Below are 21169 nucleotides of genomic sequence, written 5' to 3' on the forward strand. Positions count from 1 at the left end.
TCACTAACAATGTACAACACCTGACATACAAGAGTCCAGTATTGTATGTTTCCTGCTTGATTCTGTCAGCAATATTCCAGCCTTATCACAGCGGCCTGTAAATAATCGAGTCCCGGCCAAACAAACCAATGGTGAATATTATGAGCAACCTCCTATGTTATCAGAGCACAATGCCATGCAACCAATGAAGTCGAGCCCGATCACCTCTAATAATGACCTGGGGACCAATTCCAACCCGGGTTCAAACGGAGATGATAAAATCTAATCAACACAAATTAATCTCTGTTTTTTAATCCTTCACAAGTTGTTCTAAAAGTTGTGAATAGTAGCTAGGAATTGGGCCAGCAAACGGTTACACATCCATTGACACACACGCCGGCAGTCCCCCATCTCTACCTGCAACACACAGCCAGGACGTATCTCCTCAAACCTTCGTCCTCACAGGTGTTCTAGCCGCAGGGAACTCGGGAAATCTGATCTCTTAATACTAATCTTCAAATCCCTATCTGGCCATCAGATGACAGACTAATTGAAGCGGTAGCATCTCACCTCCATGTCTGCCAGCCCCGGGGTGAGTAGGTATATATCCCTGCCCCCCACCAAGAGACCAACATTTGATATTCTGGGGGGTGGAGGGGCTTTGAGGCTGATGAGGTATTACATTTAAAAAAATAATTTGTTCTTGAAAATATCGTTATGCTCCAGGTTTGACACCCCACCCCAACCCTCCCCCTCCGCCTCCCCACACAAAATAAGATTGTTCACTGAGGTGTCCCCATCAGTGAAAATAATGTTTGTCTTGAAATGGCAACTGAAAGCATATTGTCGCAAACCACATTCGCTGTAGCTCACCTAGACGTGTAAACAACAGTTGGATATGACAACATTTTCAAAAATGAGAGAAATGGAGCAATAAATCCCTGTCACTGTGTTTATGTGTTTTGGATTGATTAAACTTTGGCATTTGGCTTCATGTTTTGAAACAAAAGAACCAAGGAAGTCAGGAAGGAAAAGGCACACCTATCACCTCTCCATTTCCGTCTGTAAAAGAGGATAACCCACCTGTCACCTTTCCAGTTCAGTCAGTAAAGCAGGATAACCCACCTGTCACCTTTCCAGTTCAGTCAGTAAAGTAGGATAACCCACCTGTCACCTTTCCAGTTCAGTCAGTAAAGCAGGATAACCCACCTGTCACCTCTCCAGTTCAGTCAGTAAAGCAGGATAACCCACCTGTCACCTCTCCAGTTCAGTCAGTAAAGCAGGATAACACACCTGTCACCTCTCCAGTTCAGTCAGTAAATCAGGATAACCCACCTGTCACCTCTCCAGTTCAGTCAGTAAATCAGGATAACCCATCTGTCACCTTTCCTGTCCAGTCAGTAAAGCAGGATAACCCACCTGTCACCTCTCCTGTTCAGTCAGTAAAGCAGGATAACCCACCTGTCACCTCTCCAGTTCAGTCAGTAAAGCAGGATAACCAACCTGTCACCCCCCCAGTTCAGTCAGTAAAGCAGGATAACACACATGACTTCCAACTGACGGACAGCTGATTGAAGTCAACCAGGCTAGAACATTTCTTTAGAAAGTCCATCTCTTTAATTCAATAACTGACTTAACTGTCTCTATGTGCAGGCCTCCAGGAGTTTACCATATAAATGATATTGACTGTGGTTCAACCTGTTGGCTTGTGTGTAATCCACACTGTAAACAGGCTCCCTGACTCTGTGAATGAACTGTGTACAAGCTGTGTGCTGGGACAATGTACCTACCTGAATGTCAAATATATCTCCACTCTCTCTCAACCCCCCAAGTCATATAGCATACCACAGCACAAATGCAAACATATCTAGGCATTATCTAAATTGGATTTTTTGAAATGCTTTATAAAAAGATGAATGTGTGTGTTTTTCATGAAGCTAAATCCAAACGAGAGAACAAAAGTTGGGCCAAACAGACAGAAAGGCATTTCTCAGCACGCATCATACTCGCTAAACTGAAGTCCATCCTACAAAAACGGGACGCGGGAAGGGGGCACTCCTCCATTGGAACCAGATACCCATGAAAATAAAGTCATTACCATTTTACCTCCTCATGTGAGATATTACTGTAATATCAAATCTGTGTCTCATCATATAGATTTGTGAACAAAAAACTGTATTATCAGCTACAACACAGCTTGGCTCACATTTCTTAAATATACCCACATAATGGTGATTTCCTTTTCATTATTATTTATTTTTCATTACCGAATTTTCTTGGGTATAGTGCACACTTTTTTTTAAAAAAAACACAGCTGTGTAGAAGGGGTGTGCATTATACATGCCATAATGGGTTTTGATTGGTTTATTTCCCCCAACTCAAAGACATTACCGTGAGCACATAACACCGGAAACACCATGTCAACAAATCTGTACTGAAGTACGCAAATTAATCATGAAATTACACTGTCTGGCTATAAAAAGTGTTCTTTGTATATCTGGACTTATGTTTGTAACTTATTTCATTAATTGTATTCAAAATTCCTTTTAATATTGTTTTAATTAATTTTTCGGAAGATCGCACAACTCACCATTATTAACAGCAACCATTTCCTTTTTTTCGTCACTACACATCGATCACAGAGAGAAGTTAGCGCTAACTAGTATGAAGGTGGTGATTATAAGTCAAATTAGGCCATGACTCCTTTGCTCTGATCGTGCATTAAGTTTAATTTTGTTTGTTTATTTGTTGTTTAACGCTGCACCCAGCAATATACCAGCTATATGATTGCGGTCTGTAAATAATTGAGTCTGGACCAGACAATCCAATGATTGACTACATGAGCATTTGGGATACAATGACATGCATCAACCACATCAGCGTGTCTGACCACTCGATCCCGTTAATCAGCTCTTACAACAAGCAGTCGCCTTTTACAGCAAGCATGGGTTGCTGAAGACCTATTCTACCCCGGATCTTCAAGGGTCTGTGCATTAAGTAACTGAACTCTTGTCCATGAATGTCGTCTTCTGCCACGGGGAACATGGAGGAAATGTCGTAAGTCTATGTTAAGGTATGGGAGTTACGATCACCTTAGTGCTAAGATTGCTTTGTACAACGTATGCACCCCAGGCTATGTTTTTTTTTCATAATAGGCCCATGTGTTCTCACACTTAAGCATAGAGTTCTTGAATATTTTTTTTAAATGGTTATCAAAACATTGTTCTTTGAATGTCACAAAATCTTTGCAAAAGTAATTTGGTCAAAAAACTAATCAAAATATTGAAATGATTTTGAATTCCTGAACTGGAAAATATCATTATCAATGAGACATTTTCTCCAGTGAGTGAGCAGTTGGGTTTGACGCTGCTTTGAACAATATTTCAGTTATATCACAGAATGTCAACTTGATAAGGGAGGAAAGCCTGAAGTGTTGAAGTTCTCAGATGTCAGAGCTCCAGATAAGCTGCGTATCTGTGTAAAATACGCATTAGAAATGCAGAAATACTCAGTAAAATAAAATCCAAATGTATCAAATACGCAACGAACATTGCAGATACGCTACAAAAATAAAACTTGTACGTATCATCAAAATATGGTGAAGTAACCCTGCGTATTCGATTAGCTAATCAGCAAGTTATTTTGAAATTAAAAACGGGCATTCCATCAACCTTGCCAAACTCCACGATGACAGTTACATCATGATCATTTGCCATCACACTTTCTTGTGGAAGTATCGTGGTATTTGTGAGTCCTATAAAGCTCTCTAACCCACATGAAACCAGTTTGCAGGGACTAGATGAATAGTGTTGTTAAATATTTAACTTAAATACCCACATGTGTAAAAACTAGTGGGTTACAGAAATTTGAATACCCAGATAGAATTACTCATACCCAATGATTTTAAAATGCATGGGTAAAATACCCACAACACCAAAAACTTATCTGGAGCTCTGGATGTGTAGCACTTTGGTGAAACCTATGAGCACTGGTGTGGTCACTGACAAACAATCAGGGTTAACCAGGATTCGAACACACTATCACAGGTTTATGGCACGCCTAAGTGACGTTACACAAACTCTGCACAGGGAATTGTGGTTCCTTAGACGACCTGGCTCCAGGTGATCCCTACTTTCATCGTGCATTCATTTTCACTTAATGAACTCAGCAACTCGTCATAATTAATGACCAAATATTTCTAGCCAATGGTAAAGCAATAAATCTATGGCTGCTGTCTGGATGGTTCTGCTACACTTGGGCAGTCCCTATCTAAGTTCATAACTCGGCCATATTTCTTCCCCAAAATGAGCCCCATAAACATGGCCTGTATTCCCCTTGTCAAATTCACCCTTTTTTATCACAGGCCAACCAAGCTAGTCTCAGCAGAAACAAATGTCCCTTTCATTATGAAACCTAACATTTATCTAAATGACATCTAATAAATTATGAAGTCTCTTTACAATCTGTAATGGCAGCTTTATATTAGGATGAGATATTTATGTGTGTATGAAGGGTTCCGTCTGTGGGACGCACTATCAGAGGAAGCAAAACACTGTGTGTCTGTGTCCAAGTTTCCATAACAACATCAAAGGAGTTATGGGTAAATACGCCCTGTGCGACATCCGAAGGTCGACCTGTGATGAAAGGCTTGGATGTGGAAAGGATCATTACAGATGGCAGTCCATGTGATGCAGGGCACAAGTCAGCACTCTCACAGCCTTTTGCATCAGCACCTGTCAATGAGGCAGCCATCCAGAACAAACCAGGGCCTGGTCAGGGACTTATCATAGCACGGGGTGGAGAGGACAGCACTTCTCACTCTTGTTGATTGGCACTAACGACCTGATAGACCATGTATGTCGTACTATTATCTGACATCGCTAGTTGGGACAATATTTATGTTAGAGAAAAACACATTTATGATATTAGCAAATCAGGTATACATTATCAGCTTGGCATCACTCGTCCGCATCTCACATCCAGCGAGTACACCTTAATGATGGTGATGATGATGATGCACCACACTGGAGTATGTTTTGTTGGTGTGTTGTTTAACGCTGAACTCAGCAATATTCCAGCTATATGACGGCGGTCTCTAAATAATCGAATCTGGACAAGACAGTTCAGTGATTGACATCATGAGCATCGATCCACGCAATTGGGATACAATGACATGCATCAACCAAATCAGCAAGCCTGACAACCTGGTCTCGTTAGTCGCCTGTTACGACAGGCATAGTCGCCTGTTACGGTAAACATGGGTTGCTGAAGACCTATTCTACCCCGGATCTTCACGGGTCTAATGATGATGGTGATGATGTACCACACTGGAGTGATATAAGCGTGGAAGTTGGGATTGACGCAGCTTTTAGGCATATTCCATCTATATCACAGAGTGGGACACCAGAAATGGGCTTCACACATTGTACCCATGGAATCGAAACTGGGTTTTCAGTAAACGCTTTAACCACTGGGCTACTTCAACACCGAACAAGAGACTATGAGTATCGAAATAAAATAAAATCCATCAACATAACCACTTACCACCAATATACACTGACCGTTGAATACACCTTTTTACACACTGTCAAGGCATTGACCAATAAACAACAGATACTGCAAAATAATGCAAATACTATCCCTTGAACACAGGTGTCTGAGGAGAAACAAAGGTGGGGATCCTCCCTCCCCTACACACAACCTGTCTCTGAATCATTCCCCTACACACAACCTGTCTCTGAATCATTCCCCTACACACAACCTGTCTCTGAATCATTCCCCTACACACAACCTGTCTCTGAATCACTCCCCTACACACAACCTGTCTCTGAATCATTCCCCAAAACACAACCTGTCTCTGAATCATTCCCCTACACACAACCTGTCTCTGAATCATTCCCCTACACACAACCTGTCTCTGAATCATTCCCCTACACACAACCTGTCTCTGAATCATTCCCCAAAACACAACCTGTCTCTGAATCATTTTCCTACACACAACCTGTCTCTGAATCATTCCCCTACACACAACCTGTCTCTGAATCACTCCCCTACACACAACCTGTCTCTAAATCACTCCCCTACACACAACCTGTCTCTGAATCATTCCCCAAAACACAACCTGTCTCTGAATCACTCCCCTACACACAACCTGTCTCTGAATCATTCCCCTACACACAACCTGTCTCTGAATCATTCCCCAAAACACAACCTGTCTCTGAATCATTTTCCTACACACAACCTGTCTCTGAATCATTCCCCTACACACAACCTGTCTCTGAATCACTCCCCTACACACAACCTGTCTCTGAATCATTCCCCAAAACACAACCTGTCTCTGAATCATTCCCCTACACACAACCTGTCTCTGAATCATTCCCCTACACACAACCTGTCTCTGAATCACTCCCCTACACACAACCTGTCTCTGAATCACTCCCCTACACACAACCTGTCTCTGAATCATTCCCCTACACACAACCTGTCTCTGAATCATTCCCCTACACACAACCTGTCTCTGAATCATTCCCCTACACACAACCTGTCTCTGAATCACTCCCCTACACACAACCTGTCTCTGAATCATTCCCCTACACACAACCTGTCTCTGAATCATTCCCCAAAACACAACCTGTCTCTGAATCACTCCCCTACACACAACCTGTCTCTGAATCATTCCCCTACACACAACCTGTCTCTGAATCATTCCCCTACACACAACCTATCTCTGAATCATTCCCCAAAACACAACCTGTCTCTGAATCATTCCCCTACACACAACCTGTCTCTGAATCACTCCCCTACACACAACCTGTCTCTGAATTATTCCCCTACACACAACCCGTTTCTGAAACAGCTATTCCTGTTCTAAAACCTGTCATCAGGATAGAAATAATTCCAGTTTGTCAATCGACAAAGAACACAATATCTAAAACATGTGTGTAATGTGAAAACGATGACCGAGTCTTAAATAAGGAATGTAAGATGACATTCACCACTGTAAGGCAGTAGTGTCCATGACCTTGTGAGTGAGAGAGTGAGTATTTTTTTATGTCACTTTTAGCAATATTCCAGCAATATCACGGCGGGAGACACCAGAAATGGGCTTCACACATTGTACCTATGTTGGGAGTCGTGACGAACGGAACCTTTAACCATGAGACTACCCCACTGCCCCCCTGACATTGTGACGGGCTGAACAACTTTAGAAGGATGGCCATGACGACACAGCCCATGTCAGCCCTCTCCCACAAACACGCAACCTTTACCTTCAGCCCCAGGGATCTACCACCACCCCTCCCTCCTCAACAACACCAGTCTGCTAATCTGCTTTCGTTCAGCATAATTGACGTAACTACGTGTACTGTAGTTGCCATCTGATTCCTCCACCAAAGAGCTTTATGTATGTTTTCTCTCTTTAAACCTGACCTGTATAGTTTTAGTTGGCAAACCTGGTGGAAAAAAGCCAGGATGCTCTGGCTTAATGGAAATGTGTGATTGTTGGAAAACTCTGAAGACGAGTTAAAAGATAACAAAGGTAGAATTTCAGATGCAGGAGACAAGTAATTTCACAAATATTCATACCAATTACATTATAATATTATTAGATACTAAGTTTTACAGGAGAGCAATTTATGAGAAATTATTAAAAAAAGTAATATTTCCAAATGTCTCCCATGATGATGAATATCTGAAAAACTGTTCTGTTTACCCCTGTTTACTATCGGTCACTTTTGTTCACCCATGTTTACTATTGGACACTTCCGTTCACCCATTTTCACCATCAGACACCTCTGTTTACTATCAGACACCTCTATTCAATTAAGTTCACTATCAGACACTTCTGTTAACCCATGTCCACTATTGGACATCTCTGTTTAACCATGATCACTATCAGTCACCCATGTTCACTATCAGACACTTCTGTTTACTATCAGACACCTCTATTCAATTAAGTTCACTATCAGACACTTCTGTTTACTATCAGACACCTCTATTCAATTAAGTTCACAATTAAGACACTTCTGTTCACCCATGTTCTCTATTGGACACTTCTGTTCACCCATGTTCTCTATTGGACACTTCTGTTCACCCATGTTCACTATTGGACACTTCTGTTCACCCATGTTCTCTATTGGACACTTCTGTTCACCCATGTTCACTATTGGATACTTCTGTTCACCCATGTTCACTATTGGACACTTCTGTTCACCCTTGTTCACTATTGGATACTTCTGTTCACCCATGTTCACTATTGGATACTTCTGTTCACCCATGTTCACTATTGGACACTTCTGTTCACCCATGTTCACTATTGGACACTTCTGTTCACCCATGTTCACTATTGGACACTTCTGTTCACCCATGTTCACTATCAGACACTTCTGTTCACCCATGTTCACTATTGGACACTTCTGTTCACCCATGTTCACTATTGGACACTTCTGTTCACCCATGTTCACTATTGGACACTTCTGTTCACCCTTGTTCACTATTGGATACTTCTGTTCACCCATGTTCTCTATTGGACACTTCTGTTCACCCATGTTCACTATTGGATACTTCTGTTCACCCATGTTCACTATTGGACACTTCTGTTCACCCTTGTTCACTATTGGATACTTCTGTTCACCCATGTTCACTATTGGACACTTCTGTTCACCCATGTTCAATATCAGACACTTCTGTTCACTATCAGACATCTGTTCACCCATGTTCACTATCAGACATCTGTTCACCCATGTCACTATCAGACATTTCTGTTCACTATTGGACACTTCTGTTCACCCATGTACACTAGTGGACATCTCTGTTCACCCATGTTCACTATTGGACACTTCTGTTCACCCATGTTCAATATCAGACACTTCTGTTCACCCATGTACACTATTGGACACTTCTGTTCACCCATGTTCACTATCAGACACTTCTGTTCACCCATGTTCACTATTGGATACTTCTGTTCACCCATGTTCAATATCAGACACTTCTGTTCACTATCAGACATCTGTTCACCCATGTTCCTATCAGACATCTGTTCACCCATGTTCACTATCAGACGCCTCTGTTCACTATTGACCACCTCTATTCACCAATGTTCACTATCAGACACCTCTGGTCACCCATGTTCACAATCAAAAACCCATGTTCATTATTGAAAACCTGTTCACTATGAGACACCCATGTTCACTAGTGGACACTTCTATTCACCTATGTTCACCAATTTTCACCATTGGAATCTGTTCACTCATGTTCACTATCAGACACCTCTGTTCACTCATGTTCACTATTGGAAACCTCTGTTCACTATTGGACACGGTCTGTTCACTATCAGACACCTCTGTTCACCAATGTTCACTACTGGACACCTCTGTTCACCAATGTTCACTACTGGACATCTCTGTTCACCCATGTTCACTGTTAGACACCTACGTTCACTCATGTTCACTATCAGACACCTCTGATCACTCATGTTCACAATCAGGCACCTCTGTTCACCCATGTTCACTGACACGTAGTCACCTAGTAGATGGAGCGTCTGCTTATTTCACCTCACTAACTCTCCCCTCGTATCATCACATGAATTGCGGAGATGTGATGCAGGTACTATGTGAACTCCTGAATGTTTCTGAAATAACAACAGCAGACATGCCAGATAATCTCCACGACCAGAACTACCTGCCAAGAGGCTGCGCTGAGTGCGTTGTCAACATCAAACAATCTACCCCTGCCAAGTAAGTGAGGGAGTTTAGGTTGAGCCACTTAGAACGGTACTTCAGTACTATCACGGCTTGTTAGCTTGATGTAGGAGGCAAGTCTGAAGAAATGCCGGCCCTAGATGTTTACCACTTTGGTGGAAGACAGACTCCCAAGTCTTGTGTAATACCTGCACGTTCTATTCTGGGTAAGTTATCAAATCTAGATAATTAAACCAGGCAAGTATACCTAGCATTAGGTAAAAGGCATTCATAAAATATACTTTTATTTTCTTAAACAGACAAATTTATAATGAAAACAGATTTCATGGACTTATTGTTCGTGTACTCGGCTCTGTACGCCACAAAGATACAGGTAGCTAATATCTCCACACCATGTTCATACAATCAGCAGGACGTCTTGTGATACATCATCCAGTTAGACGAGAGGGGGATTATGAATGTGGGGGAATGAGCCCACTTCCTGGTCACACACTTTACAAATGTGTTTTATTCATGTGTTTATAAAACCTGAAATGTAAATGTTCATTCATATAAGGCTGAGGAAATGAAAGTGCCACTTTGACTGATATGCCACACCCACTTCTATGGCAGTACATTGAATGTATGTACATCCCACTGTCACATGTATGTACGTCCCACTGTCACATGTATGTACATCCCACTGTCACGTGTAAGTACGTCCCACTGTCACATGTACATCCCACTGTCACATGTATGTACGTCCCACTGTCACATGTATGTACGTCCCACTGTCACATGTATGTACATCCCACTGTCACATGTATGTACGTCCAAATGTCACATGTATGTACATCCCACTGTCACATGTATGTACGTCCCACTGTCACATGTATGTACGTCCCACTGTCACATGTATGTACGTCTCAATGTCACATGTATGTACGTCCCACTGTCACATGTATGTCCATCCCACTGTCACATGTATGTCCATCCCACTGTCACATGTATGTCCATCCCACTGTCACATGTATGTACGTCCTACTGTCACATGTATGTACGTCCCACTGTCACATGTATGTACGTCCAAATGTCACATGTATGTACGTCCCACTGTCACATGTATGTACGTCCCACTGTCACATGTATGTCCATCCCACTGTCACATGTATGTCCATCCCACTGTCACATGTATGTACGTCCAAATGTCACATGTATGTACATCCCACTGTCACATGTATGTACGTCCCACTGTCACATGTATGTCCATCCCACTGTCACATGTATGTCCATCCCACTGTCACATGTATGTACGTCCAAATGTCACATGTATGTACATCCCACTGTCACATGTATGTACGTCCCACTGTCACATGTATGTACGTCCCACTGTCACATGTATGTACATCCCACTGTCACATGTATGTACATCCCACTGTCACGTGTATGTACGTCCCACTGTCACATGTATGTACGTCCCACTGTTACATGTATGTACATCCCACTGTCACATGTATGTACGTCCAAATGTCACATGTATGTACGTCCCACTGTTACATGTATGTCCATCCCACTGTCACATGTATGTACATCCCACTGTCACATGTATGGACGTCCCACTGTCACATGTATGTACGTGCCACTGTCACATGTATGTACATCCCACTGTCACATGTATGTATGTCCCACTGTCACATGTATGGATGTCCCACTGTCACATGTATGTACGTCCCACTGTCAAATGTATGTACGTCCCACTGTCACATGTATGTACATCCCACTGTCACATGTATGTACGTCCAAATGTCACATGTATGTACGTCCCGCTGTCACATGTTTGTACGTCCCACTGTCACATGTATGTACATCCCACTGTCACATGTATGTACGTCCAAATGTCACATGTATGTACGTCCCACTGTCACATGTATGTACATCCCACTGTCACATGTATGAGCGTAGCTACATCAAACGTCACATATATGTACGTAGCTACATCCAATAACACATATATGTACGTAGCTACGTCCCAATGTCACAAATACATATGTATCTATGTCCCAATGTCACATATATGTATGTAGCTGCAGCCAATGTCCCATGTATGTATGTAGCTAAGTCCCAGTGTCACATATAGGTATGTAGCAATGTCTCAATGTCACATATATGTAAGAAGCTGTGACCCAGTGTCACATATATGTACATAGCTATGACCCAACGTCAAATATATGTACGCATGTACCTAGTCGGACCAAATGTCACATGTATGTACGTCTCAATGTCACATATATGTACATCGCTATGTCCCAATGTTACATATATGTACGTAGCTGTGACCAAATGTCACATGTATGTACGTCTCAATGTCACATGTATGTACGTCTCAATGTCACGTGTATGTACGTCTCAATGTCACATGTATGTACGTGTCAATGTCACGTGTATGTACGTAGCTATGACCCAGTGTCACATGTATGTACGTCTCACTGTCACATGTATGTACGTCTCAATGTCACATGTATGTACGTCTCACTGTCACATGTATGTACGTCTCACTGTCACATGTATGTACGTCTCAATGTCACATGTATGTACGTCTCAATGTCACATGTATGTACGTAGCTATGACCCAGTGTCACATGTATGTACGTCTCAATGTCACGTGTATGTACGTCTCAATGTCACATGTATGTACGTCTCAATGTCACGTGTATGTACGTCTCAATGTCACATGTATGTACGTCTCAGTGTCACATGTATGTACGTCTCAACGTCACATGTATGTACGTCTCAATGTCACGTGTATGTATGTAGCTATGACCCAGTGTCACATGTATGTACGTCTCAATGTCACATGTATGTACGTCTCAATGTCACATGTATGTACGTCTCACTGTCACATGTATGTACGTCTCACTGTCACATGTATGTACGTCTCAATGTCACATGTATGTACGTCTCAATGTCACGTGTATGTACGTAGCTATGACCCAGTGTCACATGTATGTACGTCTCAATGTCACGTGTATGTACGTCTCAATGTCACATGTATGTACGTCTCAATGTCACGTGTATGTACGTCTCACTGTCACATGTATGTACGTCTCACTGTCACATGTATGTACGTAGCTATGACCCAGTGTCACATGTATGTACGTCTCACTGTCACATGTATGTACGTCTCAATGTCACGTGTATGTACGTAGCTATGACCCAGTGTCACATGTATGTACGTCTCAATGTCACATGTATATACGTCTCAATGTCACATGTATGTACGTCTCAATGTCACATGTATGTACGTCTCAATGTCACATGTATGTACGTCTCAATGTCACGTGTATGTACGTCTCATTCACATGTATGTACGTAGCTGTGACCAGTGTCACTCATGTACTGATGTCACATAAAAGCAGGCAGCCGTGGATAACATTCACGTCACATGTGTCATCTGCCATACATCCACAGCGAGTATTTAGCCACTTCTGTTGCCACATCGGTAGATGGGTGTTTGGTTATCTCTGTAGACGACTACACAACTAACTCAGGATGAGACAGGTATTACAGTTTATCAGAGTATGTATAGATTTCCTTCCTCGTAGGTGTACGCCAGCGAGGGTTCGATAAACATGTCTACAAAACAAATTCCAGAAAATTACTATAAAATTAAACCTCTGGGTGATCCAACCAATTGGTAGAAGATAGGAACTTGCTCATTATTTTTGTTTACTTTTACTAAAATGGAAGGACAGACATTGGTGGAATACTGCATATTACATGCAAAAGCTTGTATAAAACAATGTTTTCTAGTTTAAATACTTGCAAATTTAAAAAAGTGGTGTTTCTGTTGGCTACTTTAAACATGGGTACTGATGACAGTCTTGTGTTCTGAACAGTAGCTAGAAGTATACATATATGTTGTGTTACAAAACCATCAGGCTGGTGTCCATGGGTGAGGTGAGTTAAAAATTAATGTCACATCTGCATTATTTCAGCGACGAGTGGTGTCCATGCATGACATGACATTAACTATACTGTTCAAAGAGGTATAAAAAACAGACTCACAAAATCATAAAACAGGCCCCATTAATAATTAATTTTGTTTAAAGCTTACAATGCATCCAATCAATAACATTACACAAGCAGTAAGGTGAGCAGCATGTACCAACAGGTCTGTACATACGCGTGGACTTCAATATAGAGCGTGCCTGATGTAGAGGAAGACAACAGTTTCACCTGTGTGTTAATGAGTGAACATTCCGCTCTCCTTGTTCTGACCCTCTTGAATCGTCATGATTAGTTGCCATATGCTTGTCAGACTTTGATGTAACTATACCGGACTCCAAGGCAGAATTGTAGTCAATTTTCACATAAATAGGTGTTTGAGGCTTTTGTATTGTTGGCCCAGGGGGAGATATGGGTGTTCAAGTGACAAATTTACCTGTACATGCAAAATGTCTCATAGAGGTTAGCAGTGATAATGGGGGAACAAGGTCTAACTTGACAGTGAGAAGGAGATATTTCCTCCTTCAGGGTTGGGACTTGACACACAAGACACCATAACTAGTCACTCACACCGTGTCACTCAGACACACACACAGACACTAGCACGCATGCATGCACACAGTCACTCACCCACACACTCACAAACAGTCATTTCCTCTAAGACTCACCTCTCTCACACAATCAGTGTCACACAGACACACACCACATGCCACACACCACACAATCTGTCACTTACTGAGAGACTCTCCTCACACAATCCTACAGTGTCACTCAGACACACACTCTCACACACACCTGCACCCCACACACGACACACCACACACACACACAATCTGTCACTTCCTCTACGACTCACCTCTTACACAATCACAGTGTCACACAAACACACACTCTCACACACACCCGCACCCCACACACACACACAATCTGTCACTTCCTCTAAGACTCACCTCTCTCACACAATCACACAGTGTCACACACACACACCCCACACACAACAGAGACACACACCCCACACACCACATGACACACACAGAATCTGTCACTTCCTCTAAGACTCACCTCTCTCACACAGTGTCACACACACACACACCCCACACACAACAGAGACACACCCCACACACACCACATGACACACACACAATCTGTCACTTACTGAGGGACTCACAACTTGTCACTCACACACCATGTCACTCACACACCATGTCACTCACACACCATGTCACTCACACACCATGTCACTCACACAGTTTCTCAACCACAGATGAACCAGGTGGTAAAGAGAGGTTGAGTCGAAGCGTCTATTGTTCAGAACATTTGATAGAGCCATCTAAGATGTCTCTGACCCACTTATATACATAATTTGCATCCAGATTATTACCCCCCTCAATATCCCCCCCCCCCAAACCAAGTCTGGTCTACAGATAAAGAGCAAATTCCCCCTCCATTCACAGTATGCATAACCCTGCTTCCAGGCTTCAAAGCATAAATTGGCTTAGGTTAAGAACGATGTACATTATCTTGGAAAAATTGACATAGACATAATGTCTATCATATTTCTATTTATCATACACTGACTCAAATAGTGACGGCAACTGTCTGTGTGGAAGTCGTGCTGATCTGGCACAGTACAAAGTCAAAATATAGCATACTCTGATAGATTAATATACTCCTCAGTGTTCAAATCAAGGATGAAAGTCAAAGGGTCTATGTCACAGGCCTTCTGTTTGACTAAAGATTTAGGGCTCCTAAGATTAAAAGCTTCAAGACCATAGGACAACCACTTTAATTTCTATCACTGCAATTCCTGCATTCTGCTCAAACATTTCATAGATTCCAGCAGTACAATATAAAAATGGGATGCTTGTTTCTTACAGAAGGCAGGTAAATAGGATATATTGTTTGCAGGTATCCATAAGGTTTGAGGTGAGTCTCGCCAGCCGAAACTGTGTTGCCATATATTGTGATATGCCGTGAATGTGCTGTGCTTCGTGAAGGAACACAAGTTTAATTCTGCACTTTGAAATATATCTGTTCTCGTATTATACATTCAACAGGTTAAAACATCCCAAAGATGGTCAAGTTTCATTCATTAAAAATCTTCTAAAAATGGAGCCACACATCTCGTTAGCTCACCTGAATTATGAAGAAATAATGGCAGCCATGTTAAAAAGTCAGAAAATCACTTTTTGTGCAGAACTCATGCAGAATTTTGCCTTTTTCAACCATAGAATTTGTCAAATACACTGCAGAATTTTAACATGTGATTTTAAACAGGTAAAGGTTGCATAGGTTTACTGAAACGACAGTCATTATCTGAATTAAGCATTGCATTAATTAAATCATTACAAAGAATTATTTGAGGTGTTTGTGTTATATGGAAAATAGAGATTACTACACAAGTGTCTGTCAGATACCATGTATATTAGGAGTTGCTTCAAAGGATATCTCATGATCGATAGTGAGTGAGATAAGTTTTGAAACAAGTTGTAAGATAAATGATATCTGACAGGCACGGGTGCAGTAATCTGTTGCTTCCACACGCTAAGACTGCATCACTTAAGAATTGAATCGATGCTTTTGTGATCATAGTGGTCCATTTATACATGACACAGGTCATCTGTGATGTCATCCTGCCTACTGCTTACGACCCATACCTGGTGTGACCCTCGACAAATGTTTCAGGCACATGTGTGGCTATCAAGCCGATGATGGTAATGCAAACTAGACCATGTAGACAAGACCAAAGAACATTTATTTAACAATCCCAAACCATAAGGTTCCGAAACAGATGTTGGTGAATTTGACGGATGCACGAATAACTTATCAATGATTTACAGTCAGGAAAGTAGTCTTTAATAATTTGACCTTAGGTCATCACCATGGAGTTGCCAATCACAGACCTGGAACTCGATCTCACACCTAACTTTAATACAAGTAATCTCAATTGGTTTCTCACCCAAAGGAATTTAAGAAGGAAAAAAATAATTTACCAACAAACTTTTAAGCATTTTAGGTTTCAAGAAATCGTTAAATGAAATATCCTGATAAGATTTTGAAGTGAAGCTGATTATTGCATCATTGCTTACCAAAAGTACATGTCTGTGTGTTTAAACTAGAGATAGCCAGCTTCACTTCAAAAAGCTTTTCTAGCCATAGGTAAGATGATCAGAAACATGCCTGCCACAACAGCTGCAAAACCATGACATTCAAGAAAACTAAGCTTAAAAGTTTGCAGAATTATCAAAACTTTGTTGTAGAATTTATAAAAATTGACTGCAGAATTTTGAATTACAGTGGGGCAGTTCCCAAATACAAGCAATCTGCACTTCTGATTGGTCAACTTGTGTCCAACTGTGCAAGAACCCTACTTTCTGTGATTAAAAAATTGTGACATATTTTATAACACTTAAATGGAATGTTCAATACTTTTCATAGATGTTTTTTAACAACTATTAAGAGACCACATCTATTGTTAAAGAACTCATAAATATTTTTGTTGTAATGAAGAATACATAGATGCTATATTCATGCATGTGACAAGTGTTTGATACACCCCATACAGAAATAACTCACACTTCTCCAATTATTACATTATCGTAATAAAAACAATAACTTTTTTAAAAATATATAACGAGATACTTTCATAAAAAAACACAAATTACTCAGAACAACTGAACAAAAATAACAAAAAACACAAACAAAACATAAAAAACGACAAAAAAAAGGTCAGACTTTACAAAACGGTAACCCAGACGACAAAACTTTGCATTTAGAGTGTGGGATGTTAAAGTATTTGTATTTCACCAGACTGACAGGCAGTGAAAGTCGAACAGCCATCAGTATAAAGCTGTTTTCAATTGCCGATGGACCAAGAGAGTTTTCTCTGGTTCAACATAGTCTTTTAGCCTGTTCAGGGTATACACCTGACCCACAACCCTCCATTCACTTCAGTGGATACAGACTGCTTGACTGCCGCAGTAATTAATGTTGACTCGCAATTTGAATACTGAAGAGTAACTGGAGTAGCATTTACTGTTGAGGGGGAATCCTGTGGTTTTAATGGCTGAATCCCATCTTTTCATGTGAACGTTGGGGTTGGACAATGCATCTCAAGGGTTGCAATCAAACACTGCTCGTACTGCCACTGAATGAATCATACAGCTCCCACGATTAGCTTTTTGTGTTAACACAAGCTCACAATGAACTCAAGTGTTGGACTTCTTTACAAATCCCTGCTCCTCACAATAGCTAACAAAGAAAAAACAGACTGTGCCTATGTTAAAGATTTCAATACACCAGTAGGTGGTCAATATTGTCTGATTTACCAGTCAAATTGAGGTGGCCATTACGCCCGGTACTTGACAGGCGATGCTATCATTAGCCAGTTTCCGTCACATCTCGTTGCTCTTCGCCTCGCACTTTCACATTTTTCTTCAAGAACTTGCATTTAATTTTTTTTATAAATTTACTGCAGTAAATCATCAATGAATCACTCTAAACCGGGGCTTTTAATGTATAAACTTTATTAAGAGCCAGTTGAAGGGCCGGATGAGTGTGGCATGTTCGCACCTCGTGAAGCCCCCTGTTAACTGATCTGGGAAGTTCTCCATCAACAACTCTATTGACAAAACCACAACAGCTTTTCATGAGCACAGACTTCCAGCTTAATATCTGTATTATTGCATAGACTTTTGAAACATGACAGTATTTTCAAATTAGCTGGTCTGCCAACAAAGGAAGTTACTGACAAGAATTCTGATGTGAATGATTCTCACAATTATGTGTAAATTCCGGCATTGTCATAAACAACCTTCATATCCAACTGCAGGCTTGACTCACACTTAAGGGCCAGATAGACTGATTAAAGTCTCTATGAGATTTTGTAGCAAACAAGGTTAATGTCTAAAATTATGTTATCATATTCAAACACCTTACAACCAGATAGATCTTGTTTTCCACTCAGCCCTGACTTAGTTTCTTGTTTAACCATTTAATATGAATATATTGTTTTAATGAATTTATTGTTTAAATGTACGACGGCAATAAGCAAAGTGACTTCAATTGATTGACCATAAATAGTGTTAGTAGAAAGTCTCTTTCAGTCATCACTATACAGGACCAACCACAACTCACTCACTTCATAATCAGAGATTGCTTTTGAAAAAGCACCAAGATCATAAAGTGTCTTTATGAGACATCAGGACTTTCAATAAAGAGTCCCTAAACTTGAATATATATGCTGCTTTGAACGGCAACGTAGATATGGGCATATTTACAACATGAGTAAAATAAGCAGTGTACATAAATCTGATCGAGTCAGAGCAAAGCCTACCAGACGTAATCCCTCTATTGCCAGTACTTAATCTGCTTTCCTACATTAGATTATCTGTAACAATATCGTACAGTGAGGCCGGAGGTCGACCTCTTTCTGTGCCACAAGAGAATGAATGTGTGACTGGGGTTACTGTATAGGAATGTGCGACAGGTTTACTGTATAGGAATGTGTGACTGGGGCTACTATATAGGAATGTGCGACAGGGTTACTGTATAGGAATGTGTGACTGGGGCTACTGTACAGGAATGTGCGACAGGGTTACTGTATAGGAATGTGCGACTGGGGCTACTGTATAGGAATGTGCGACTGGGGCTACTGTATAGGAATGTGTGACAGGGTTACTGTATAGGAATGTGCGACTGGGGCTACTGTATAGGAATGTGTGGGGCTACTGTATAGGAATGTGTGACAGGGTTACTGTATAGGAATGTGTGACTGGGGCTACTGTATAGGAATGTGCAACAGGGTTACTGTATAGGAATGTGCGACAGGGTTACTGTATAGGAATGTGTGACTGGGGCTACTGTATAGGAATGTGTGACAGGGTTACTGTATAGGAATGTGTGACCGGGGCTACTGTATAGGAATGTGTGACAGGGTTACTGTATAGGAATGTGTGACTGGGGCTACTGTATAGGGATGTGCGACAGGGTTACTGTATAGGAATGTGTGACTGGGTTACTGTATAGGAATGTGTGACTGGGGCAACTGTATAGGAATGTGTGCCAGTGTTACTGTATAGGAATGTATGACTGGTGTTACTGTATAGGAATGTATGAAAATGTGTGACAGGGTTACTGTATAGGAATGTGTGACTGGGACTACTGTATAGGAATGTGCAACAGTGTTACTGTATAGGAATGTGTGACTGGGGCTACTGTATAGGAATGTGCGACAGGGTTACTGTTTAGGAATGTATGACAGGTGCTACTGTATAGGAATGTATGACATGGTTACTGTATAGGAATGTATGAGAATGTGTGACATGGTTACTGTATAGGAATGTATGAGAATGTGTGACAGGGTTACTGTATAGGAATGTGTGACAGGGTTACTATATAGGAATGTATGACATGGTTACTGTATAGGAATGTATGACAGGTGTTACTGTATAGGAATGTATGACATGGTTACTGTATAGGAATGTATGAAAATGTGTGACAGGGTTACTGTATCGGAATGTGTGACTGGGGCTACTGTATAGGAATGTGCGACAGGGTTACTGTATAGGAATGTATGACAGGTGCTACTGTATAGGAATGTGTGACTGGGGCTACTGTATAGGAATGTGTGACTGGGGCAACTGTATAGGAATGTGCGACAGGGTTACTGTATAGGAATGTATGACAGGTGCTACTGTATAGGAATGTATGACATGGTTACTGTATAGGAATGTATGAGAATGTGTGACATGGTTACTGTATAGGAATGTATGACAGGTGTTACTGTATAGGAATGTATGACAGGGTTACTGTATAGGAATGTATGAGAATGTGTGACATGGTTACTGTATAGGAATGTATGACAGGGTTACTGTATAGGAATGTATGACAGGGTTACTGTATAGGAATGTATGAGAATGTGTGACATGGTTACTGTATAGGAATGTGCGACAGTTACTGTATAGGAATGTGTGACAGGGTTACTGTATAGGATTGTATGACAGGGTTACTGTATAGGAATGTATGAGAATGTGTGACAGGGTTACTGTATAGGAATGTATGACAGGGTTACTGTATAGGTATGTGCGACAGGGTTACTGTATAGGAATGTGCGACAGGGTTACTGTATAGGAATGTGTGACAGGGTTACTGTATAGGAACGTGTGACAGGGTTACTGTATAGGAATGTGCGACAGGGTTACTGTATAGGAATGTGCAACAGGGTTACTGTTTAGGAATGTGTGACAGGGTTACTGTATAGGTATGTGCGACAGGGTTACTGTTTAGGAATGTGTGACTGGGGCAACTGTATAGGAATGTGCGACAGGGTTACTGTATAGGAATGTGTGACAGGGTTACTGTATAGGAATGTATGACTGGTGTTAGTGTATAGGAATGTATGACAGGTTACTGTATAGGAATGTGTGACAAGGTGTTACTGTATAGGAATGTATGACAGGTTACTGTATAGGAATGTCTGACAAGGTGTTACTGCATAGGAATATATA

The 21169-nt window shown here is 41.2% G+C and overlaps 1 protein-coding gene across 2 annotated transcripts in view; it reads right to left on the minus strand.

The window, feature by feature from the left end:
* The window catches only part of LOC124142741 (trichohyalin-like), an 84780-nt gene that overhangs the window by 17506 nt on the left and 46105 nt on the right, over window positions 1-21169 (minus strand). The window lies entirely within an intron of this gene.

Source organism: Haliotis rufescens, unplaced genomic scaffold (assembly GCF_023055435.1).
Source record: "Haliotis rufescens isolate VD_foot unplaced genomic scaffold, xgHalRufe1.0.p SCAF_20, whole genome shotgun sequence".
NCBI classification, from domain to species: domain Eukaryota; kingdom Metazoa; phylum Mollusca; class Gastropoda; order Lepetellida; family Haliotidae; genus Haliotis; species Haliotis rufescens.